The 25,112-nt window shown below is 52.0% G+C and overlaps 1 protein-coding gene across 1 annotated transcript in view; it reads left to right on the top strand.

Moving 5' to 3' along the window:
* The first annotated feature begins 13,596 nt into the window (after positions 1 to 13,596).
* LOC147662091 (uncharacterized) overlaps positions 13,597 to 25,112 on the top strand; it is a 112,679-nt gene continuing 101,163 nt past the window's right edge. The window contains exon 1 of the mRNA XM_086951121.1: positions 13,597 to 13,939. The gene's annotated coding sequence lies outside the window, so the exon portion shown is untranslated. The remainder of the gene's footprint in view (positions 13,940 to 25,112) is intronic.

The following is a 25,112-nucleotide window of genomic DNA, read 5'->3' as shown; positions in this document are numbered from 1 at the left end:
GTCTCGCATTACTTAAGTTTGAGCTATTGGCATTGCTAAATATTGCAACACCAATTGCAACAAAAGTCTATAAATTGTAGGCCAAAAAAATGTGTATTTATTTTTGTAGCAATGGTGGCATGCTGCGCTTTAGATGAATATGTTTAAAAGTAAAGTGCGCCATACTGCGATTGCTACAATAGTTAATTGTGGATGCGTTAACAATTGATGAGTGCACTGACGGCTGGTGGTGTTTGTACCTGGTTAGAGCATGCACTGATGACTGGTGGTGTTTGTGCTCGGTGAAAGCGTTCACTGACCACTGATGGTGTTTGTGCCTAGTGAAAGTGTGCACTGACGGTGTGGTTGTGTGTGTGCAGTTGTGTGTGTGTAGTTGTGTGTGTGTGGTTGTGTGTGTGGTTGTGTGTGTGGTTGTGTGTGTGGTTGTATGTGTGGTTGTATGTGTGGTTGTGTGTGTGTGTCCTCCCATTTGCTGCTTTAACAAAACTGTCTTCATATTGGCTGCTCCGGTTACTAAACTGAGTGAGGAGAAAGTCGAAGAGGTCGGGCTGGTCCGTTTTGAAAACAAGAGACACTGGGATGACCTTTCACATAGTAGCAGCAGGAGACTGCCATTGGCTGAAAGGGGAGCCAATAGCCTATGGCAATGCTTCAGCCCAGAACACAATACCATGGACCAGGTATTGTTAACATGCGGGAATCCAGGGTCCATTCTCGATAAATTAAAGTAATGGTTGGGAAAGAGAATTCAAAAGAAAATCCTCCAACCATTATTCATGCAGGCCTCATTCTGCTGCCGCTACCGACAGCAAACATTAGCCGTCAATACTCAAGGCCCCCAATTTCATGAGTTACAATTGTATTTATTTAGTGTATTTTTTATAAAGCGCGGACATTACCCGAAGGTGTCAGAGCGCAGTAAATCAGACGTCAACGAGGCAAAAATGCACCCCTTCCCCCCATGAATTTATGTTCAAAATACTTTCTCAAAGTCTCCCTCTGGCCTGCTTTCACATAGTGCATGTGCGTTTTAGTGGTGTAAGAGACAGAACCTTCACTGTCGAGTCATCGCACTGCACCAAGCATCCCCCCCCATCCCTGGGTGCGGTACTAGCCACTTGGGGAGGATTAATGATCCCATCTATGGCAGTGAAGTCTACAGCTGTGTGTGGGGGTGTAATACTGTATTACACCCCCACACACAGCTGTAGACTTCACTGCCATGCTAATACACGGGGTGTTTAATGGTGCCCATTGCATTCAACGGGCAAGGCCTGATGATTGTCACTGTAGTGAAAGGTCAGCCCGGATTACTCACAGGAAGGGCGGTAATTAGCACCCGGCATCAAAGTGAATGGAGTGGGAACTCTGCCCCTGCCTGTCGGTGCATTGCAGGAAGGGGTGTTTGGGGGGAGTTAATCGGTCAGGTCATTAGAGGAAGTACTTCAGGGTGTGATGGGGGTTGGGGGTGATGCAATCACTCTGGCGCAAACGGATTGCCTTTCAGGGTGTCTCACGGTGAGTCAGTGTTAATGTTGTGAAGGGTTGGGGGTGCGGCCGGCAGGTGCGCTACTCAAGTCATGACGGCGGTTCCTGCGTGAAAAGCGCTGTGACCCGATGGGTTAGCCATGGACATGCGAGGCAGTGCAAGAGTCAAAGTGTCGGCCCCGGTGCCACTGCGCCTGCTCCACTCTTGACAGCACCTTCTCCGGCTCACACCTCACTCGGTTTTTCAGGGCTGGGCGTATGCGCAGGGACTTACCTTACTAAAGTGTTTCAGGACGAGGTGGGCGCAGGATCAGGATTCCCTAAAGATGTCCAGGGCACGCGCACACGAAGATCAGTCATTGGGGTGGGGTGGGGTGAACAGACAGGGAGCGCCGAGAGGGCCCATCCTCACCCTTCCAGGCACTCTGGTCATGGCAACTCCCAACAAGCCAACTCACATGTCATTCAAAAGAAAGAACAAGCGTGTTCCAAACAGTAAAATACAAATTGGGCGGCACACTATGCTAAGCACAGATTTTAGGCATAGCTGTTTTTTATGCCACGTCCTTAATTACAATGGCTACACCCCTTTGAGAGACCCCCCTAGTTTTTTCATCCCACTTAAAGCCCTGCTAGGGAGACACTTGGAACCCAGCCTGCTTCAGCTTCTAGTGTGTGCTCTGTGGTGGTCTTATACACTTTCATGTGTCACATCTTTATTCGTGCGGTTATTAAAAACCATTGCAATTATAGAACAAGTGTGTTCATATTACCATGGCGACCAACTCCTGAGTCATGCTGCGAGCTACACACGGGCACTAGTGATGACTTTTAAGAACTAGTCCCATCTCCCCACCACCCGCCCGAAAGTGCCGTACCTCGGATGTAAGCGCACTTGCTCTCGTCCAGCTGGCTGCATGATGACCCGCCCATGGTGCCTCCGTTACGGGGTGCTCGCGGGTGCCCATGTCAGAGCGGCCAGTGGTCGGCGTTGGCTGTTCAGGGAGGGACTCCGCGCGGATGCTGCTCCCAGCTCCTCTGTACGAGCTCCAGTGCCCGTGTTCAGTAAAAATGAAAACTTCCTGCCAGAGGCCGTGATGTCGGGATGTGCAGCCATGAGCGTGCACATCCCGAAACCGGAAGTTTGGGTGCGTCATGCTTGTCGTGCGGCGGGACTTCCATCTTCTATGGGAAGCCCGCGCCCACGGAGTGGCTGGCCTAGAGAAGCAGTACTGACGCGGGGCTCCCATGCCTCAGGGAGAGACCCGCGGTGGCGGCAGAAGTCAGGAGTTGCGGCTGAGGCCACCGATGCGATGAGTGGGGTGGGGGAGGGGGGATTGCGCGTGTGCGTGTATGTGTGCGCATGTGCGTGTGTGTATGTGTGCAGGTGTGTGTGTGCATGTATGTGTCTGTGTATGCGTGTTTGTGTGTGTGTTCAAGGAAGGGGGGCTGGCTGTGTGTGTGCACCGTTAGTGCATGCTAGCCAAGCGAAATCAGGGGCTGTGTGTGTATATGGAAGTGTGTCTACGCAAGCGCGACTCTTTAGAAGCGCATCCACAGACATCAATCGGCACGTGCCCCAGTCTGTACCACTTGGCAGGCAAGACGATCACAATAGATCTCGCTGGCGACAGCGCTTTCCCGCTGCATCACCAGCGAGACCTAAAAAACGATATATAGAAGGTTACAAGATCCTTTCTGGACTCGAGTTACATTTCCTGTTTTACATGAAGCATGTGAAAAGAGACCCCAGTACAGACACCGACCTGGAGGCAGCTGATCGCGTTGCCACTAAAAAACTAATTTATGGATTTGGACTCGCCTGACTCTGAGTCTCACAGTGCCACTGTCACTTACTTGACTGAGACGCTTGCACTGGCAGTTTAGTTTGTGGGCCAGCCACCCGCCTTTCTCCTCAGATTCTCTGTCGCTGTAACAACAGTCTCTCCCTCTGCAAACGTGCATGGTGTGTCACCCACGGCATCTGACGCACTGAAGCTCAGCATCAGGTGCCACTGCTGCACAGTGGCATCCACAGTGCTGCGGTCCCGTGGGGTTAGGTCTGGCGGTAGTAGGGTCATGGGTTCCAATTTACCACCATGCGGCGGTGCGAGCAGTACTGCTGTGATTTCCATTGCACAAACTTACTGCAGCCCGAGCAGGTTGTAGGGCGTAACGTCTATGACGTCACTCAAAACTATGCTGCGCCGAGGGGGAATCGTAAAGTCTCAATGAAACTTTGTAGCACTTGCAACATCTACCTCAGCCAATCCCCAAGCGGTGCGTGAACAGCTCGCACACCACAGCCCGATGCCAGCCACTCACTCCAGCATAGTTTGGTCATAATAGAAGCCCACCGGCTTGACAGCAGAGGCGCGAGCACTGCCTAATATGCATGACAATGCATTTCAGTGCAGTGATGCGGATCACCACACTGAAATGCATTTGTCTAATGCGTGATGCATGATACTTGGCAGGGCTGCTAGTTGAAATTGGTTGCACCGGCCTGCAAATATTTTCTTTCCGAGCTGGGAAGTGGGGCGACAAATGTCGCAAGTTTCCTATTTCCAGTGGTGCGTAGCTCAGCTGCTCCAAGTCTGGTACTGGCAGTCCTGCTGTTTATTTCAGTGCAAAATGAGGACTGCAAGTACCCGATTGCAATTAAACAGACATTGTGCTATTTCGATAATTCATGCTTTGGTGCAGGCATTTTATTGACGTGAATCTGCAAAAAGTTTTTTTTTAAAATGCTTGCGGCTGATGCCGTTTAGCAGAGGAGTGGTGGGGAAGAGGGAGATAAAGTGAATGCCGCTTGGCAGCACCACTAAGAGCAAGTAGGGTATAACAGCAATGGATGCACGTGGAGGCGATGCAAAGGGAAAACATAGAACATGGAGGGGCAGGGGAATAAAAGTTGAGGATGTGGCTATGAGAATGTGAAACAAGAAAAAAATTAGGAGGGAGGTGGGATTCACTCGCGGGAGCAATAATTGCAACCAGATGGTCCACGCACGCCCACGAGTGGATCTCCTGACGTGCATTGAAGGCAATGGAACGCGTTCACGTTCTTGGCTGAAGAGAGAGCGCTCGGAAAAGGTAATTTTCCTTTGAAGCGCAGGCACTGCGAAGGCTCCACCTAAAAATCACCCTGCTACTCTATTTCATTTCAGTATTTCTGCAAGCAGAGCCTTGAGCTGGACTAGGGGTATATCGTCGACGTTTCAACCCTATATGCGGCATATTGTGTAGTTAAGGCGGGTCTTCATCAGGGTTGTGGTGGGGGAGGGATGGCAGCCTGCAAAGTCAGATAGAACGTGCATTAGGGACATTTAATTAGGGAAGTCACGGTGTGTTCCACCAGCCAAAAACCATTATCATTGTAAGGACAAGGTGGTAACAACTCACCTAACGATAACTGCAATGAATCGTGGGCTCCACGGAAAACAAGCCCAAACCCCCCTTAAAGGAAGCCCAAAATAAAACTAACATCTAACCAAAACAATCCCAACTGACAATCGACATGAAAGATTGAAAAAAAAGTAATAAAAAATAAAAGCAACGGCGCGACAGGCAGCACGAATACAACTGTGACATTAAGAAGAGATGATATGTATATATTACAGTGTAAGCAGCAATGACTCTGAAGCTGAACACAGGTAAACAGTAACAGAGAAGGAAACCAAGAAGAAATAGTCCCCTAAGGAACAGATACAGGGCAACAGAATAATGATACAGTACTTAGTCCCTGCTGCTGGGAAGGACGGAAGAGAAAAAGAAGGGTGAAAGAGGCAGGAATGACCACTGACAAGCAAGGACTTTTGAAGGACACTGAAACAAGCAAATCAAAAGCAGGGGGATGGCTTTAAGCCAACATGAGAAATTACAACAGTTCTTAAAAATACTCGACCTAAAAAACAGAAGAAATGTCTTTAAACTGGTAAATTGTAAGCAGGGAAATGGCTGCTCAAAGGGCCCCTATCAGAAGAAAACAGTCCCATACAAATATCTGGGTGTTATGCTGGACTCAAGGGGCTCCTACGTGGCATAAAAAGAAGTATTAGAGGGAAAGCAACTGCACTCAAATGTGCCTTTTAACATTATTGAATAGCGTCTGAGGTCATAACCTTAATTCGTTCATCACAGTGATAAAGTCAAAATTGCTCCCGACTTTATCGTATGGCGGCGCAATAATGTTTGTTGAAGATGCACAGCTCTTGCGTAAGCACATAATATGGACCGATAATGAGTCCTTCAGTTGCATAGGTCGGCCTCGACTGAACACGACAGACTTCAGTTTCACTGGTAAAGCAATCTTTAGCTAGACAAGGGGCCTTCTGAGAATGCAGCCACAACGAGGAGCGCTCCTAATGACTCGATGGCAACTTAGGTTTGAATTAAATTAACTTACAAAGAGTGAAAGGATGCTTCAATAAGTATTTACAGGACGGTACTGAGAACCTTGGCGATTTATGGCTCCTGGAAACAAGGAGCACGTCTTTAAGAAAGCAGGGCCATATTATCAAGGAACAGCGTTAACATTATCGCCGCTTTTGTGGCAGGAAACTGATGATGAAGGACATCAAACCTGGCCTTCTATGGGAATTCACAAGGACATATTATCGAGCCCCTTATCGCCGCTTTAGCTACAGCTTCCTGCCGCTAAAGCGGTGATACTGTTATCTCCGTTCCTTGACCAAATGTATCCGGCTGAAAAGTCGGTTGGAGGATAAAATGGCGCTAGCCAAGATCCCACATGGGTGGCTAGTGTTAAAGTAAAAAGTGCGATGCCAGACAGCAACAGCCCTATTCGAAGCAGCATATTCTGTGACCATCAAGAGGAAACTTATGTTAATGAGATTTGGGTTGCTCCCTAGCCTGGGCTTTAAGCCTAAGTGGCCGGAGGAGGGACACTTGCCACTGGACAAAGGAGACATTCGTGCCCATCCTCTGCCCGCGCCTACTGGGCCTCGGGGGGGCCTGCCACCTCATGAATTCTTAGCCTTAGCAATAAGAACTTGCCGCTCAGCGGCCGTGGGGTATTTCAACCCCCAAAACATCCAATTGAACATTCGGCTGATGCAGTTTCTTGACAATTTTAAAGGCTTGATTAGGGTAAAGGACCTCTCCAGGCAGGGTCTGAGCCCGCCTTCATTCAGAATGGGTGCCAACAGTCTGGCGAGTGTGGGCTCAGTAGGCTCCCGGAGACAGGCTGCCAGGGGCGCATGAGGCCTGAGAGGAATTCTGCACCCTCTATCCCGGGTGAGGTGGCCTCAAGATCCTACATGCTCTTCGCTCCTGGGTTCAGGAGGGGAACTGGTTGCACTTTGCACCCAGTCACTTTGCTTCAGTCACTTGGCGCCCAGTCACTTTGCAACAAGTCACTTTACACCCAGTCACTTTACACCCAGTCACTTTGCGCCCAGTCACTTTGCGCCCAGTCACTTTGCACCAGTCACTTTGCGCCCAGTCACTTTGCACCTAGTCACTTTGCACCTAGTCACTTTGCACCTAGTCACTTTGCACCTAGTCACTTGGCACCCTGGCACTTGGCGCTCAGTCACTTTGCACCCGGTCACTTTGCACCTAGTCACTTGGCACCCTGGCACTTGGCGCTCAGTCACTTTGCACCCGGTCACTTTGCACCTAGTCACTTGGCACCCTGGCACTTGGCGCCCAGTCACTTTGCACCCAGTCACTTTGCACCTAGTCACTTGGCACCCTGGCACTTGGCGCTCAGTCACTTTGCACCCGGTCACTTTGCACCTAGTCACTTGGCATCTTATTAACTTTTTACTTTAATAAACACTTGTCCATGTTAGGACGGGGAGAGGGACTCTTTGGGTGTTTTAACATGATTAGGCTTAAGCCCTCTCTACAATATCTGCTGCTATAGTCGATGCGCCCAAGTCTGTGTTTGGATTATGTTTTTGCTTTTGTAAATGATTATTTACCCACCTGTGTTAAATACTGTTATGGGTCCCTGCACTTGTCATGGGCAGATATAAGAAGACCCGGGCAGGGGGGGAGCTGGGTGCATCAGAGCTTTGCTATGCACTTTATTTACATTATAATACCTATGTGGCCATGTTTAGGTTTATTCCATCTGCTGCTGTGAGGGATCCATAGGATGCCTTGAATATGTCGTGATAAAGCGCTGTGTCTGCGATACTCTGAATATAGGCGCTGTGTTTATCTTCTGCTGCTGTGAGGGATCCATAGGATTCCCTGAATATGTCGTGATAAAGCGCTGTGTCTCGATACTCTGAATAGAGGCGCTGTGTTTATCATCTGCTGCTGTGAGGGATCCATAGGAGGCCTTGAATATGTCGTGATAAAGCGCTGTGTCTGCGATACTCTGAATATAGGCGCTGTGTTTATCATCTGCTGCTGTGAGGGATCCATAGGAGGCCTTGAATATGTCGTGATAAAGCGCTGTGTCTGCGATACTCTGAATATAGGCGCTGTGTTTATCATCTGCTGCTGTGAGGGATCCATAGGAGGCCTTGAATATGTTGTGATAAAGCGCTGTGTCTGCGATACTCTGAATATAGGCGCTGTGTTTATCATCTGCTGCTGTGAGGGATCCATAGGAGGCCTTGAATATGTCGTGATAAAGCGCTGTGTCTGCGATACTCTGAATATAGGCACTGTGTTTATCATCTGCTGCTGTGAGGGATCGATTGGAGGCCCTGAATATGTCGTGATAAAGCGCTGTGTCTGTGATACTCTGAATATAGGCGCTGTGTTTATCATCTGCTGCTGTGAGGGATCCATAGGAGGCCTTGAATATGTCGTGATAAAGCGCTGTGTCTGCGATACTCTGAATATAGGCGCTGTGTTTATCATCTGCTGCTGTGAGGGATCCATAGGAGGCCTTGAATATGTCGTGATAAAGCGCTGTGTCTGCGATACTCTAAATATAGGCGCTGTGTTTATCATCTGCTGCTGTGAGGGATCCATAGGAGGCCTTGAATATGTCGTGATAAAGCGCTGTGTCTGCGATACTCTGAATAGAGGCGCTGTGTTTATCATCTGCTGCTGTGAGGGATCCATAGGAGGCCTTGAATATGTTGTGATAAAGCGCTGTGTCTGCGATGCTCTGAATATAGGCGCTGTGTTTATCATCTGCTGCTGTGGGGGATCCATAGGAGGCCTTGAATATGTCGTGATAAAGCGCTGTGTCTGCGATACTCTAAATATAGGCGCCGTGTTTATCATCTGCTGCTGTGAGGGATCCATAGGAGGCCTTGAATATGTTGTGATAAAGCGCTGTGTCTGCGATGCTCTGAATATAGGCGCTGTGTTTATCATCTGCTGCTGTGGGGGATCCATAGGAGGCCTTGAATATGTCGTGATAAAGCGCTGTGTCTGCGATACTCTAAATATAGGCGCCGTGTTTATCATCTGCTGCTGTGAGGGATCCATAGGAGGCCTTGAATATGTCGTGATAAAGCGCTGTGTCTGCGATGCTCTGAATATAGGCGCTGTGTTTATCATCTGCTGCTGCGAGGGATCCATAGGAGGCCTTGAATATGTCGTGATAAAGCGCTGTGTCTGCGATACTCTGAATAGAGGCGCTGTGTTTATCATCTACTGCTGTGAGGGATCCATAGGAGGCCTTGAATATGTCGTGATAAAGCGCTGTGTCTGCGATACTCTAAATATAGGCGCTGTGTTTATCATCTGCTGCTGTGAGGGATCCATAGGAGGCCTTGAATATGTCGTGATAAAGCGCTGTGTCTGCGATACTCTGAATAGAGGCGCAGTGTTTATTATCTGCTGATGTGAGGGATCCATAGGAGGCCTTGAATATGTCGTGATAAAGCGCTGTGTCTGCGATACTCTGAATATAGACGCTGTGTTTATCATCTGCTGCTGTGAGGGATCCATAGGAGGCCTTGAATATGTCGTGATAAAGCGCCGTGTCTGCGATACTCTGAATATAGGCGCTGTGTTTATCATCTACTGCTAGAGTTAGACGGATTGTCTTTAGTTTTAAGCCTGGGCTCGGGTCAGGTTTTTAGACTTCTTTAGTGATGGTTGAGTGAATGCTTTGATGGTTTTGGTTTCTATAAACCAATAAACTAAAGTTAACACGAGTCAATCTTTACTTTTGTAATGTGTTCACTTGTAATTGTTCCTCATGTGAAGCCTCTGACACCTTCGGGTAAAGTCCGCGCGAGATAAAAATGCATCAAATGAAATTAAAAAAAATAATAAATAAGTGATGTGAAGACGGGGAGGGGAGGCTTTAAAAGTGAAGTAAGTTCCGGGGTGGGGGGCTCTAAAAGTGACGTCAGCCCTGGGGTGGGGGGCTTTAAAAGTGACGTCAGCCCCGGGGTGGGGGGGCTTTAAAAGTGACGTCAGCCCCGGGGTCGGGGGCTTTAAAAGTGACGTCAGCCCCGGGGTGGGGGGCTTTAAAAGTGACGTCAGCCCGGGGGGGGGGGCTTTAAAAGTGACGTCAGCCCCGGGGGTGGGGAGCTTTAAAAGTGACGTCAGCCCCGGGGTGGGGAGCTTTAACAATGACGTCAGCCCCGGGGTAGGGGGCTTTAAAAGTGACGTCAGCCCCGGGGTGGGGGGCTTTAAAAGTGACGTCAGCCCCGGGGTGGGGGGTTTTAAAAGTGAAGTCAGCCCCGGGGTGGGGGGCTTTAAAAGTGACGTCAGCCCCGGGGTGGGGGGCTTTAAAAGTGACGTCAGCCCCGCGGGTGCATTGCTACATCTGCCTTCCTCTTTCTGGATCGATAGCATTCTCTCCTTTGTTCTTGCTGTTTGAACAATGGCACCTATGACAACCTTTCAAAACACATGTGCGCTAGTGGATCCCAAGAAGCACTTGCTAGGCTCAAGCAGACCTTTCTCTAGGTCGCATTTCATGCTCTGAATCACAGCACTGAACGCGTTTCGACTGGAAAGTTCCAGTGCATCATGACAAGGCTGTCTTAGTACACACGAGACAGTAATTGCATTTCTCAGCAAGGCTGCGTGCGCTCATCCGACACTAGTAGCAGCACTTAAATAGTGTTGACCTATGTGATTGTGCAGCAACTGCATTTCTCAACATTACAATAAATGGAACAGTACCAGCACTGTATTTTATGTTCAAAGTGTTATATTGACACAAACAAAGCCTGAAGGTGTTTAGTTGGCCTAACATGTACTGGTATTTCAAATACAATAATTAACATTGGCTAGGGAGTGACCCACAATAATTCGGACATGCCTTATACGAGTTGTTAAAATGAACTTCTCAGCAGGGCTGCTGAATTTGAATAGGACAGTGCCTACAAGTCTCAGCAGGGCTGACCTATTTGAATAGGACAGGGCCTGCACTTCTCAGCAGGACTACTGTACTTTGAATAGGACAGTGCCTTCCGTTTTCAACAAGACCTTGAATGGTCCAGTACCTGCACCTCTAGGCAGGGCTGCTGTACTTTGACTAGGACAGTGCCTACAAGTCTCAGCAGGGCTGCTGTACTTTGACTAGGACAGTGCCTGCACTTCTAGGCAGGGGTGCCTGCACTTCTAGGCAGGGCTGCCTGCACTTGTACACACATAAGGCAGAACCTGCACTGGTGGACAGTGTTGCTAAACTACAAGCACAGCTTTCACGGGACCTGCTACTGTACTGGAAAGTCAGATAGCATTCCTGAACTTAAAATAATAATGGAGTATTTAACAGTAAAACTAGATTTTGGGATTATGCTTGCCACTTGCTCTGTTCACGCTGCAAACCATGTTCACTCACTTTATGTAACATAATCGGAGGAAACCTGTATGATTGCCTTCACTGAAGAGTAAAATATAATAGTGCGAAGCCCAATTCCGGCGCAGCAAACCCTGATTGTTGGTGTTGTGGTGACTGTCCACTGCCACTTTAAGCTCTGTTTATGGAACCATGATATCAGCCAGTGGGTTGAAAGACACCCAAACGCACAAGGCATGAGAAAGGAAGTTAAATGGAACTAAGCTTTGTACTACAGAGCCTTCGATTAGCCTACTGTAAGAATCAATTCTCTGCAGTGTCAGGATCTGCAAAAACATAGCTGGTACCAGCAACTGTAGTATTGTGTTCCAACTCCTGCGCTGATGTGGGAATGAGATTAGCTTCATCACTGCATGAACACAGAATCTCAGCCCGAGTGTGAGACCCTAACCTCTACAGGGAACCCTGCTCTGGCAGTGTGGGTCTAGCCAAGACCTGCTACCCTTTCACATTTAATAATTCAGAAGAAGACTTTCAAATATTCCACTGCCTATGACAATCACCGCCCTCTGCAGATCTGGATACAGCAAGGGTTCTAAGGATTACAGCCGTTTCTATATATTATTGGAACTGTTGCCAGGCATGTGACATCTGGCCAAAACCTTTTGGTAAAAAAAAGCAGCATTATATTTTACTTACGTTTTTATTTGACTGAAGTGGTGCTTCAGGAGAACAAGGCTAGCGCGCCCTCTATTCACTACCAATAATGAACCATTTTGTAGGACAAAGACTATCTACATGAAATGGTCGAAGTGCATTGCCAAGGTCTTAGTGGCCTTCTTGAAGTGCTAATCAATACTGAAATAAATAATTTGTTGGACCAATAGTTATACTATATGGATCAGTATAGAAAGAAGTACATAGAATTGCGTAGTTCGAAATAGCAGACAGATGCATCCAAGTCCTAAGCGACTGCGTCCTAAATGACCGAGCACACGGCAGTCAAACATCACAGAGATGAAAGAACCCTGAACAAAAGGTCACAGCCGATTTTTACAGCAGCCTATGTAACCTATACCGTACAAACTCAAGACTTGTGTAACATTCTTAACCCCCACCTGTTGTCTCCTTCTCAGGATGGTAGTTCAAGGAGCGCCCTTATTAGTGTCATCTATATCAGACAAGGTGGCTGCATGGTTAGAAGTGACATAGCAAGAAATGTAACATCCTTTACATTGTAAATCCTCCCCCATCCTCTGCCCCCTTCCCTCCTCCTCTGCCCCTCGCCCCCCCTCCTCCTCTGCCCCCCGCCCCCCTCCTCCTCTCCCTCCTCTGCCCCCTCTGTGCCTCCCTCCCCCCCTCCTCTGCCCCCTCCTCTCAGTCTCACCCTCTCCCTCCCCTCCCCCCTCTCCTCCTCTTCCCCCTCCCCCCTCTGCCCCCTCCTCCCCCCTCCCTCTGCCCCCCTCCTCCTCTCCCCCTCGCCCCCCTCCTCTGCCCCCTCCTCCTCTGCGCCCCTCCTCCTCTGCGCCCCCACCCCTCCCCCTCCCCCTCTCCTCCTCTTCCCCCTCCGCCCCCCTCCCTCTGCCCCTCCTCCTCTCTCCCTCGCCCCCCTCCTCTGCCCCTCTCCTCCTCTGCCCCTCTCCTCCTCTGCGCCCCCCCTCCTACCCTCCCCCACCCCTCCCCTCCCCTCCTCTCAGTCTCACCCTCTCCCCCTCCCTCCCCTCCTCCCCCCTCCCTCTGCCCCCTCCTCCCCCCTCCCTCTGCCCCCCTCCTCCTCTCCCCCTCGCCCCCCTCCTCTGCCCCCCTCCTCCTCTGCACCCCTCCTCCTCTGCGCCCCCCACCCGTCCCCCCCTTCCCCCCTCCTCCTCTTCCCCCTCCTCCCCCCCCTCTGCCCCCTCCTCCTCTCCCCCCCGCACCCCTCCTCTGCACCCCTCCTCCTCTGCGCCCCCTACCCGTCCACCCCTCCCCCCTCTCCTCCTCTTCCCCCTCCTCCCCCCTCCCTCTGCCCCCTCCCCTCCTCTCAGTCTCACCCTCTCCCCTCCCCCTCCCCTTCCCCTTCCTCCTCCCCCTCCCCATCTCCTCTGCCTCCCCCCTCCTCTTAGTCTCACCCTCTCTCCTCTCTCAGGGTCTCTTCTCTTCTCTTCACTGTTGGGAACTTCATGAACAGTTTCTCTTCCGGGTCACGCGGGGCAGAGTCGACAGACGCAGCAGAGCCGATGGAGCTCTCTTTGGGCCTGAGAGGTGAACAGTGTACGGGTCACGGGGGGCAGAGTCAGCACCAGCAGAGGCGGCATGAAGCCTCCTCTCAGGATACCATAAGCCCCGCCCCCCCCTCTCTCTCTCTCTCTCTCTCTCTCTCTCTCTCTCCCATCTCTGCTTCCGGGTCAGCGGCGGCAGAGTCAGCACAAGCAGCGGGGCCCAGAGCATCTGAGGGTCTGTCTGTCTGTCAGTCTGTCCGTCCAGTGGAAGGAGGAGCCCTGAGGGTCTGTCTGTCTGTCCAGTGGAAGGAGAAATCCTGTCTGTCTGTCTGTCCAGTGGAAGGAGGAATCCTGAGGGTCTGTCTGTCCGTCCAGTGGAAGGAGGAGCCCTGAGGGTCTGTCTGTCTGTCCAGTGGAAGGAGGAGCCCTGAGGGTCTGTCTGTCTGTCTGTCCAGTGGAAGGAGGAGCCCTGAGGGTCTGTCTGTCTGTCCAGTGGAGAGGAGGAGCCTGGGTGCAGTTACCATCAGTTTCAATCATAGACACATCAGGGGTAAGTGAGACCTCTCACAACCAAGAGGTGTGAATACAGTCTGGGGGTGTACAGGCCTCACACCATCAGGGGGCAGGTGTACCTACCTCACACCATCATCAGGGGGTGCAGAGGGCAGGTGTACTGACCTCACACCATCATCAGGGGGCAGGTGTACTGACCTCACACCATCAGGGGGTGCAGCCTGCAGGTGTACTGACCTCATACCATCATCAGGGGGTGCAGGGGGCAGGTGTACTGACCTCACACCATCATCAGGGGGGGAGAGGGGGCAGGTGTACTGACCTCACACCATCATCAGGGGGTGCAGGGGGCAGGTGTACTGACCTCACACCATCATCAGGGGGGAGTGGGCAAGTGTTATGACCTCACACCATCATCAGGGGGTGCAGCCTGCAGGTGTACTGTCCTCACACCATCATCAGGGGGTGCAGGGGGCAGGTGTACTGACCTCACACCATCATCAGGGGGGAGAGGGGCAGGTGTACTGACCTCACACCATCATCAGGGGGTGCAGGGGGCAGGTGTACTGACCTCACACCATCATCAGGGGGAGGGGGCAGGTGTTCTGACCTCACACCATCCTCAGGGGGGGTGCAGCCTGCAGGTGTACTGACCTCACACCATCATCAGAGGGCAGGTGTGCAGACCTCACACCATCATCAGGGGGTGCAGGGGGCAGGTGTACCGACCTCACATCATCAGGGGGTGCAGGCCGCAGGTGTACCAACCTCACACCATCATCAGGGGGAAGAGGGGGCAGATGTACTGACCTCATACCATCATCAGGGGGTGCAGGGGCACTGACCTCACACCATCATCAGGGGGTACAGGGGCAGGTGTACTGACCTCCCACCATCATCAGGGGGTGCAGTGGGCAGGTGTACTAACCTCACTCCATCATCAGGGGGTGCAGCCTGCAGGTGTAGTGACCTCACACCATCATCAGGGGGTGCAGGGGGAAGGTGTACTGACATCACACCATCATCAGGGGGTGCAGGGGGCAGGTATACTGACCTCACATCATCATCAGGGGGTGCAGGGGGCAGGTGTACTGACCTCATACCATCATCAGGGGGTGCAGGGGCACTGACCTCACACCATCATCAGGGGGTACAGGGGGCAGGTGCACTGACCTCACACCATCAACAGGGGGTGCAGGGGCAGGTGTACTGACCTCACACCATCATCAGGGGGTGCAGGGGGCAGGTGTACTGACCTCACACCATCATCAGGGGGTGCAGGGGCGCTGACCTCACACCATCATCATGGGGTACAGGGGCACTGACCTCACACCATCATCAGGGGGTGCAGGGGGCAGGTGTACTGACCTCACACCATCATCAGGGGGTGCTGGGGCAGGTATACTTACCTCACACCATCATCAGGGGGTGCAGGGGCACTGACCTCACACCATCATCAGGGGGTGCAGGGGCACTGACCTCACACCATCATCAGGGGGTACAGGGGGCAGGTGTACTGACCTCTCACCATCATAAGGGGGTGCAGGGGGCAGGTGTGCTGACCTCACACCATCATCAGAGGGTGCAGGGGGCAGGTGTACTGACCTCACACCATCATCAGTGGGTACAGGGGGCAGGTGTACTGACCTCATACCATCATCAGTGGGTACAGGGGGCAGGTGTACTGACCTCATACCATCATCAGGGGGTGTAGAGGGCAGGTGTACTGACCTCACACCATCAACAGGGGGTGCAAGGGCACTGACCTCACACCATCATCAGGGGGTACAGGGGGCAGGTGCACTGACCTCACACCATCAACAGGGGGTGCAGGGGCACTGACCTCACACCATCATCAGGGGGTACAGGGGGCAGGTGCACTGACCTCACACCATCAACAGGGGGTGCAGGGGGCAGGTGTACTGACCTCACACCATCATCAGGGGGTGCAGGGGGCAGGTGTACTGACCTCACACCATCATCAGGGGGTGCAGGGGCGCTGACCTCACACCATCATCATGGGGTACAGGGGCACTGACCTCACACCATCATCAGGGGGTGCAGGGGGCAGGTGTACTGACCTCACACCATCATCAGGGGGTGCTGGGGCAGGTATACTGACCTCACACCATCATCAGGGGGTGCAGGGGCACTGACCTCACACCATCATCAGGGGGTACAGGGGCACTGACCTCACACCATCATCAGGGGGTACAGGGGGCAGGTGTACTGACCTCTCACCATCATAAGGGGGTGCAGGGGGCAGGTGTGCTGACCTCACACCATCATCAGAGGGTGCAGGGGGCAGGTGTACTGACCTCACACCATCATCAGTGGGTACAGGGGGCAGGTGTACTGACCTCATACCATCATCAGTGGGTACAGGGGGCAGGTGTACTGACCTCATACCATCATCAGGGGGTGTAGAGGGCAGGTGTACTGACCTCACACCATCAACAGGGGGTGCAAGGGGGCAGGTGTACTGACCTCACACCATCATCGGGGGGTACAGGGGGCAGGTGTACTGAGTTGTTAGTGCATGTGTTGTAAATGTATGCGTTGTAACGTAATACATTCGTCCAGAATGGGTCCGTTTGGAGTTGTTACTCATTTTCATGAATACCTGCTCAGACCTTGTTCTTTGATGTTTTTTTTAAATTTTTTTATTAGACCTTTATTGATAGCAAAGCCATTGACACCAGCGAGTGTTCACATATACACAGTGCACCTTGTCATACAACGTAAGAATCACACTAGTACCGAAGTTGAAAGTCTGTACACAGCCTTTTGCCGGCATCCCGGGGGCCCGGCGGCGTGGTGATGTATCGTTAATCTATAGAACCAAGCTTAGTGACATTTCCCAATCAGCATATTGGAGCAGTGAGTCAACTGGCTATACCCTACTGCAATCGCGGCCAAAAGGTCTAGTAACGAGTTAAGGTCATTAGAACTGCCCCAACTAAACTCCCACCCCTCCCCCTAGAGTGTGTCTGTGTGGCTACCAACCCTGTCCGTACATGCGCCTCCCAACGTGTACCTGCACTGTGTCCTGTGTCTCCTCCCCCTCAAGTGACGTCCCCCCCAGGAACCCCCCTGTCAGTGTAAGAACCTCCTAACAGCCCCCCCCCCCGACTCGGAGCGCACCCCATACGCCTCCCCTCGGGGTAGTAATGCGAGTGGTCAAACCCCTACTCCCCCACCCGGTCCTGCAGCTCAACCACTTCAGAAGTGTCGGAGTCACCATCCTCCCCCCTCTGCAGGTAGTCCCTGTAAAGCTCCCAGAAGTTCTTGGGCCTACTCCTGGGTGGCAACAGGTCACTGTATAGTTCTGTTTGGGTGCAGCAGTACTGTAGGTCCCGCATCCATCTCGTTTTGTCTGGTAGGGGCCCTCGCATCCAACAGGTCGCCACCACCCTCCTAGCCAGCAGCAATGCCATATCTACTAGTCGGCGCAGAGAAGGGGCCAGTGGCTTAGAGTAACCAAGGAGCGCCAGCGCCGGGGTGCGGGGCAATGTCTCTCCCAGTATCAAGTCAAGTTCTGCAAATACCTCCCCCCAGTATGCTTGTATCCCAGGGCATAGCCACGCCAGATGGAAGAAGTCTGCTACTAATGTTCGACAACGCTCGCACTCCGCAGTGGGGCGAAGTCCATAGCGGTGCAGTCGCTCGGGGGTATAGTACACCCGCTGTAAGTATTTGAAATGCACCAACCTGTGCCTGCCGTTCAGGGAAATCTTACGCGTGCTGGAGCAGCAATATCGCCACATATAGTCGTCTATGGGGGATTGCAAATCAACTTGCCAGGCCTCTCTAGCCTTGGAAGGTTGTAGGCACTGATGCACTACTCCCAACTTGTTAACCTGTGAAACTAACTTTGTAGATGAAGTAGATTTAATCATATAGGGCAGTTCCGGGATCTCCTCTGGTTCCTCCATGTCAGGGCCCAGTATCTCCCGGAACGCAGAGCGGAGTCTATGATATTGGAATTTCTGTAGCAAGGTGGGGCCCGTCTCCGTGGTGGCGAGTTGGTCCCATGTTTTCAGTTTGCCATCCGAGAACAGGTCCTCCATCCTTACTATGCCAAGGGCCTGTAGAGCTTTAACTACTCCTTTCTCACCTAACGGGTCCAGCCATAGAGCCCATTCCACGGGCATCAATGGGGAGTACAGAAGGGCGCAGCCTCAGGAACTCTTCAGGGAGTTCCAGGCATGATTTGTCGCTTTAAGTGAGTCCATCTGTCCAATCGAACGATCCGTGGGCAGGCAGACAGTGGCAGGTAGAGGGAGCGGTTCCGCAAACAACCGCTCCAAGATAAGGTGCGGGGTCCGTGCGTCACCGTGAATCCACGAATGCAGGTGCGATGCCTGCGCAACTCGGTAGTAGTGTTCTAGATCCAGTGCTCCCAGACCCCCCATCTCATAGGGGAGTGTCAGGATAGTCCATCGGACTCTAGGTTGTTTGTCACCCCAGGCCAGTCGGGTCATGGCTCGGGTAAGTTGTTTAAAGAATGCCTTCGACAAAACCACAGGTAGGTTGAGGAAAAGGAACAGGAATCGGGGGAGCACTATCATTTTCATTATAGCGATCCTGCCCAGTAGGGAGAGCGGAAGCCTGATCCAGGCGTCGACATCGTCGATCAATTTATTGTATGCCACTCCGTAATTGTCTCGTATTAGGATCTCGGGGTCCGTATGCAGGTGAATGCCCAAATAACGGACTGAGTCAGAGGACCACTGCAGAGGGTACTCCATAGCGAACGGTTGTGTCACCGGGGTGAGAGGAAAGGCAATGGACTTATCCCAATTCACCCTCAAGCCCGATAGCGCGCCGAAGCGGACCACTTCGCGAAGAACCGCGGCCAGATTAGACTCCGGGTTCCTGACATACAGTAACGTATCATCTGCATATGTCGATTTCCCTATTTTGTAGGTGGGGAAACTTATGCCCTCCAGGCTGTGGTATTCCTGTATGGCGCATGCGAGGGGCTCCGCGACCAATGCGTAGAGCAACGGCGACAAAGGGCAGCCTTGTCGCGTGCCCCTACCAATGTAAATCGGTTCCGACACTCTGTCGCCCAGCCGCAGTCTGGCAGAGGGCCGATGATACAGTGCACCAATCCTCTGCAGGAATGGTTCTCCTAGGCCCAACTTACGTAGTACCCTCACCATGAAGGGCCATTCAACAGAGTCGAGCGCCTTTTCCATATCAAGGAAGATTGCCAGCGCGCTGTTCTCCTGCTTGATATGTTGCATTGTGCCCAGTACCGTGCGTATGTTGTAAGTTAAATTTCTGCACGGGACAAACCCGGACTGCTCCGGGGCAACAAGCTCTGGGACCAGTAAAGCCAACCGATTTGCCAGGACCTTGGCATAGATCTTCGCATCTACGTTCAGCAGGCTGAGCGGCCTGTATGATCCGCAAAGGTTCGGTGGTTTCCCTGGCTTAGGTATTGTGATGAGTAAAGCTTCACGCATGGTGGGCGGCATTTCGCCATTCTCACAGATGGCGTCAAAGAGGGCGACCAAGTGCGGGAGTAGTAAATCTTTGAAGGCTTTATAGAAGCCGACCGTGAGTCCGTCCGAGCCCGGAGCACTACCCGATCTCATGCTCGCTAGAGCCTCCAATATTTCGTCCTGGTGAATGGGGGCCATCAAGAATTCCCTATCCGAGCTCTTGAGGTACGGCATTGCAATGTGGTCTAGATATTCGTCCATTTCATCATCCACACCCTGCGTCTTGGACTGATATAGCTCTGCGTAATATCTTCTAAAGGTCCCTAGTATCTGTTCCTCGTCCGAGACCGTGTCGCCCTCCGGAGTCCTCAGCTCCTCAACAACCAGGGGCCGTCGAGAGTTTCGGACCATGCGCGCTAGTAATGCGCCAGGCCTATCCCCCTCACCATACGCTCTGGCAGTGGCATACTTGCCCATATACAGAATCTCTCTGTCCGCCAGAGCCTGAAACTCGGACAATAGCTGGGTGAGCGCCGGGCCTTCGGAGTTGCTCCGCGCCGACCGCTGCCTAGCCTCCAGCTCCGCTATTCTAGTTTCCGTTGCGGCGAGGTCCCGCCTGATGGAACGTAACACGCTGGAGTGCTTTGACATAGCTACTCCCCTGATGTACACCTTAAAAGCCTCCCAAATTGTATAGAAGTCATCAACTGAGCCTATGTTAGTTGCAAAGTATCTTTCTATGTCATCCGTGAGCTCCCCCCGGAAGGCGTCATCCAGCAACGCGAAAGGGGGGAACCTCCAAGTGAATGCTGGGATCCCTTTCCTGGCGGTTGAGAGGTGCAGGAGGATGGGGGAGTGGTCCGAGAGTGTGCGCGGGAGAACCTCGCATGCGCTGACGCTACTCAGTACCAGGGGGGATGCTAACCAGTAATCTATCCTAGTGTGCACATTGTGGTAGGCCGAATAGTGCGTGTAGCCACCCTCCGTGGGGTGCCTGGCCCTCCAAACATCCACCAAGTCCAATTTAGTCATCTCAGCCTTCATATGTGAGGCCGAAGCTACCGGGCGCCGAACTGGGCCCGCAGAACGGTCCATGGATGGGTCGAACACGAAGTTAAAGTCCCCTCCCCACAACATCCAAGGCTGAGCATGTGACCTGCTAAGGGCAGACAGGGTCGCATAGAATTCAGGGTGATCATAATTGGGGCCATAAACGTTTACAACCAGGAGGTCAAGACCCCTACCTACACACCTTGCCAGTACGTATCTGCCCTCCGAGTCAGCGAGCACCGGGATCAACTTCAGATGTGAAGCGGGATTGGCCCAGATTAGCACCCCTCGGGCGTGTGTCGTGAATCCCGCAGCAACTGTGTTCCCCGCCAGGCCCCTATATTGTAACATCCTGCTAGTGCATGGTAAGTGCGTTTCCTGCAACAGGGCCAGGTCAACGTGATGTCTGTGGAGATAGCTAAGGACCTTCCTTAGTTTGCGAAAGTCGTTCAAACCCCGCACATTCCAGGTCATCAGCTTCAACTTATTTGGGGCAGTTATTGGTAGATTTGGTGCTGCGTTAGACATTGCAAGGGCTCATGTGTGTGTAAGCAGCCAGGGTTAGCAAGACAAGGCACAGCAGTACTCCTGACCACATAATTGCCAGCCGGCTTTTCCAAACAGGTACAGCACCACATAACAGGTCACACTCAATACATTCAGACCCCCCAAACAACCCAGTACAACAACCCCCCCCAACTGTCCAGATCCCCGACCCACCCCCTCGAATTCCCACCCTCCCACAGCCGACCACCCCCAACCAGGTCAGACAGGTCCCAGAAGTCCCCCCCATCAACCCTCCGGTAGTAGTGTAGTCACCAGTTCGAAACCAACCCTTTAGAGAGTCGCACAACCAAAAGCACCGGGGCAGAGCGCGCCAAAATAGTACAACACCGCAAACTATACCAAGTAAACGATCTGATCAGCGTCCCCTTCCAGCCCCACCTGTAGGTCGGTACCCTTCGAGTAGCAAGTATACCAGCCCTCCCACACCCCCACCAGCCCCCCCAACGATGCAGCAGTGTTCCAGTCTTCCCCTCCCCAGCGACCACGACCTCCTCACCAGTAATATGTGAGGCATATGTCCAAGCAGCATGTCCATCGTCTCACCAATCATTATCAGCAGTGTTCATGCAGACCTTACTAGCCTCCTCACTCATGTTGCTTCAGTGGTGCCAGTTGAAAGAGTCCCTCACTCATTGAAGAGTTCCAAACCGCTCTGTAAGACCCACTAGTCCTGTTCTTCCAGATTCGATGTCGAGCCGGCAGCGTCCTCCTGTCCATGCCTAGCTTCCTTCCGCTCCCGCGTCCAGGTCTTCAGGGATTTTTGAAGTTCTTTAGGGTCCGTAAAGAAATACGACCGCCCACCTGTGTTGATGCGGAGCTTGGCAGGGTAGAGCATCGCATAGTCTAGGCCCAGAATACGGAGTTGTTTTTTGTATGGCGCAAACTGTCGCCTCTCTTCCTGCACTCTGGCCGTGAAGTCTGGGTAGAGGGAGATGTCCATACCCTCATGCTGTAACCTGCCTTTCTCCCTCGCCATGCGCAAAGCCGTGTCTCTGTCGCGGTAATTAAGGAGTTTCGCGATAATGGGGCGAGGAGGCGCGCCTGGCTGCGGTTGTGGGCCCAACGTGCGATGCGCCCGTTCCACTATGAACATGGGGGAAAAAGCCTCTTCTCCAAGTAGTAGCTTCAGCAGTCTCTCTACGTAAAGTTCCATCTTCCCCGTCTGCGTAGTTTCCGCCACGCCTGTGATGCGGAGGTTGGACCTGCGCGAGCGCGCTTCCAAATCCTCCGTTTTGTCACGAATAACCTGTAAAAGTCTATCAAACTGCTTTCTGTCTTTGTCCCACTCCGTCTGGGCTTCCTCCGCTTCGGTGAGGTGACGTTCCGCCATGTCTAGGCGCTCCGCGTGTTTGTCCACGTGCTCCGCCATGCGGTCCATTCGGTATGTTAAAGCGTCTATCTTAGAGCCCACAGACACAATGCTATCCTGGATGCCCTTTTCCATTGCAGCTAGCATGTCTCGGAGCTCCGTGGATGCCGGGGCCGCTGCTGTGGCCCCCTTGGGCGATGACTCCGGTGCCGTCGCTTCCGGCCCTTTCGGTCGGCGCCGTTCAAACGAAAGCTTCCCCTGGGTAGCGTCGTTCTTCCCCATCGTTCTCCCTGTTGTGGAGGTGCCCAGAACAAGGGGAGCGTCTCGCCAGCGGCAGGCCGTGTGAGCAATTCAAGGGTGTCTTAGGCGAGCTACTTACTGCCACCAGGTATCAAGCCCGGTCCGGGGGCCCGAGGCAGCCAAGATGGCGCCCGCTATGACGGACGAGTCTCTTTCCAGCACTTCGGCAGCGCCCTCACCTGTAAGGTCCAGGGCGCAGACAGGTACACAACACCAGGATCGGACGGCCCCTCACCACTGTGGACGGCGGATGGCGGGATAGTAGTCCACCACAGCGAGGGCCCCGACCGGCAGTCGTACCTCCGTGATGACTGCTGCACCTCGTTATGCAGGAGTTCAGCGTCCTTCCTGCCGCTGGGCCCCCAATCCGCTCCAGCGCGGGGCAATCGCTGCCGATGAAGGAGAGGTCGTCCCAGCCAGGCGCAGATCCAAACGGCAGTCCGGTCAGAGCGCAGCCTGACCACTCCCAGCGCTGAAGCCGCACGTACGGCGACGTCACCCAGCCACCTCACCAGGAAATTGCGCGGCTTCAGGCCCGGTCCTCCTCGGCCGTGTAGCGTGGGGTCGCTCTCCAGAGAACTCGGAGAAGCTCGCCAGCAAACGTCCCAAGTGGGTTCCCAGACAGAACTTGGGGGGGCCAGCGGGTGTACGAGAGCCCGCTATGGCATATGGGGCCCAATTAAGGATAGGTTTTTAGGATTATTCCGGGGCTATGCGAGGAGCCGAAGGCTCACGCGTCCGCCATCGACGCCGGCTAGCTCCGCCCCCCCTGTTCTTTGATGTTTGTATTCAGTGGGAGGTTGCCTCTGCAATGGATTAAGAGGTATGCTAGGAGGAAACAAAAGCATATTTTTACAGAACAATATTCGTTTCTTCTCTCAGAATACATGTCTTTATTAGGCACCTTTGTCCACAGTTCTGTACCTTGAACCCTTTGATATCCACACTTTGTTCCCTAAAGTAAGGTGGTTGTTTTATTCATAACTAGCATATGAAGCTGACTTCTAGATCGTTGATATGCTAATAATTTGTGGGGCCCGGGCAACACATATTTGGGGCTCCCTATTTGGAATACATTTGAATTTATTACCACTTTTAGGGTCATTGAAGTCCGTGTGATACCCCAAAAATATTTAATCATGTTAAACCTTCAGAACCCAGGGTCGGCAAAAGCATCTAAAAGCCCAAGCTGGCTATAGTCTACCAGCCAAGAACTATCAAAAGAAGCTTGCACACACATTGATAAAGGTATTTCGGTTTGCGTTTGAGTCTATATTTTTTCTTGCAAAAAAGTTTTATGTGGCTGTCCAGTCAGCTTGTTACTCCCATTGCAGGAAATCCTGGTATGGGTTATGTGTTCTAGGTTTAGTGGACTAGTGCATAACATTACAATAAAAATACTTATACATAAAGCACTTGAAAGTGTAACTTTAGTTGCTGAATATTTGTAATTACAAATAAATCCCCTTTCACCATAGGCATTTCTGCTCCAGCAGCGAAATTCAAAGCACCGATCTCAGGATTTTCGCCATCCCATTTGTGAAATTCGAATAACTTTCTCTTTATCTCTCTTCCCCTGCCTTGTCCATCTCAACTTCTATATATGTGTTTACCTACAGCTAAATGTTCGCGCAGAAACCCGAGCCGCTTTCAGTGGCGGGCCTTGGCGGGGTCGCAAACCCCAAATCTCAAAAGCAATCATTTTGCCGGTTTCCCACAAACGATGCCAGGGCCACAAGTATTCCTTTTCAGTGTGTTTTTATTTTAAGCCAAGTCACTCGGCGCGTTTCGGAGGCAACCTCCTGGTTCACGAGTACGAGTGCAATGCAAATCACAGTGTTTATACAATATCATGTGACACACCTCTGCGTAATAGACAGTGACAACAGATTCAAGGTGTTTGAACATCCTCGGAGCTGGAAAAACAGACTTGTTTAGTCAATGTTGGGAGATACATTGTGAGACATTGCATTAAAATCATCATGCAGTATGTAAATTAAACATTAGGTCATTGCTGTGGACCTAAACATAAAGCATTAATTCCGCATCATCATGTGCGGCATCTTGTCATTTCCAACCAAATAAGTGCTGGCGAAAGTTCACTGTGATTATAAGATAAACCACGGCATCTGTAATTCTACGCGCTTAGTGTAAAACACATTCAATCATTAGTGCTCGTGACCAAGCACGTAGAATTACAGATGACGTGGTTTATCTTATAATCACACAGAACTCAACTCTGAGGTGAGGCTGTGTAGACCACTCATACACATGTGAATGTGAGGCTTGAGGCTGAGCAGACCAAGCATGCAGAAGAGAATGTGAGGGTTGAGGCTGCACAGATCAAGCATGCACAAGAGAATGTGAGGGTTGAGGCTCCACAGATCAAGCATGCACAAGAGAATATGAGGTTTGAGGCTGGGCAGACCAAGAGTGCACAAGAGAATGTGAGGGTTGAGTCTGAGCACACCAAGCATGCACAAGAGAATGTGAGGGTTGAGGCTGGCAGACCAAGCATGCACAAGAGAATG

This window comes from Lissotriton vulgaris, unplaced genomic scaffold, assembly GCF_964263255.1.
Source record: "Lissotriton vulgaris unplaced genomic scaffold, aLisVul1.2 SCAFFOLD_692, whole genome shotgun sequence".
In the NCBI taxonomy this organism is placed as follows: Eukaryota; Metazoa; Chordata; class Amphibia; order Caudata; family Salamandridae; genus Lissotriton; species Lissotriton vulgaris.
The sequence above is the reverse complement of the archived record's forward strand: the minus strand, read 5'-3'. Positions and strand labels throughout refer to the sequence as shown.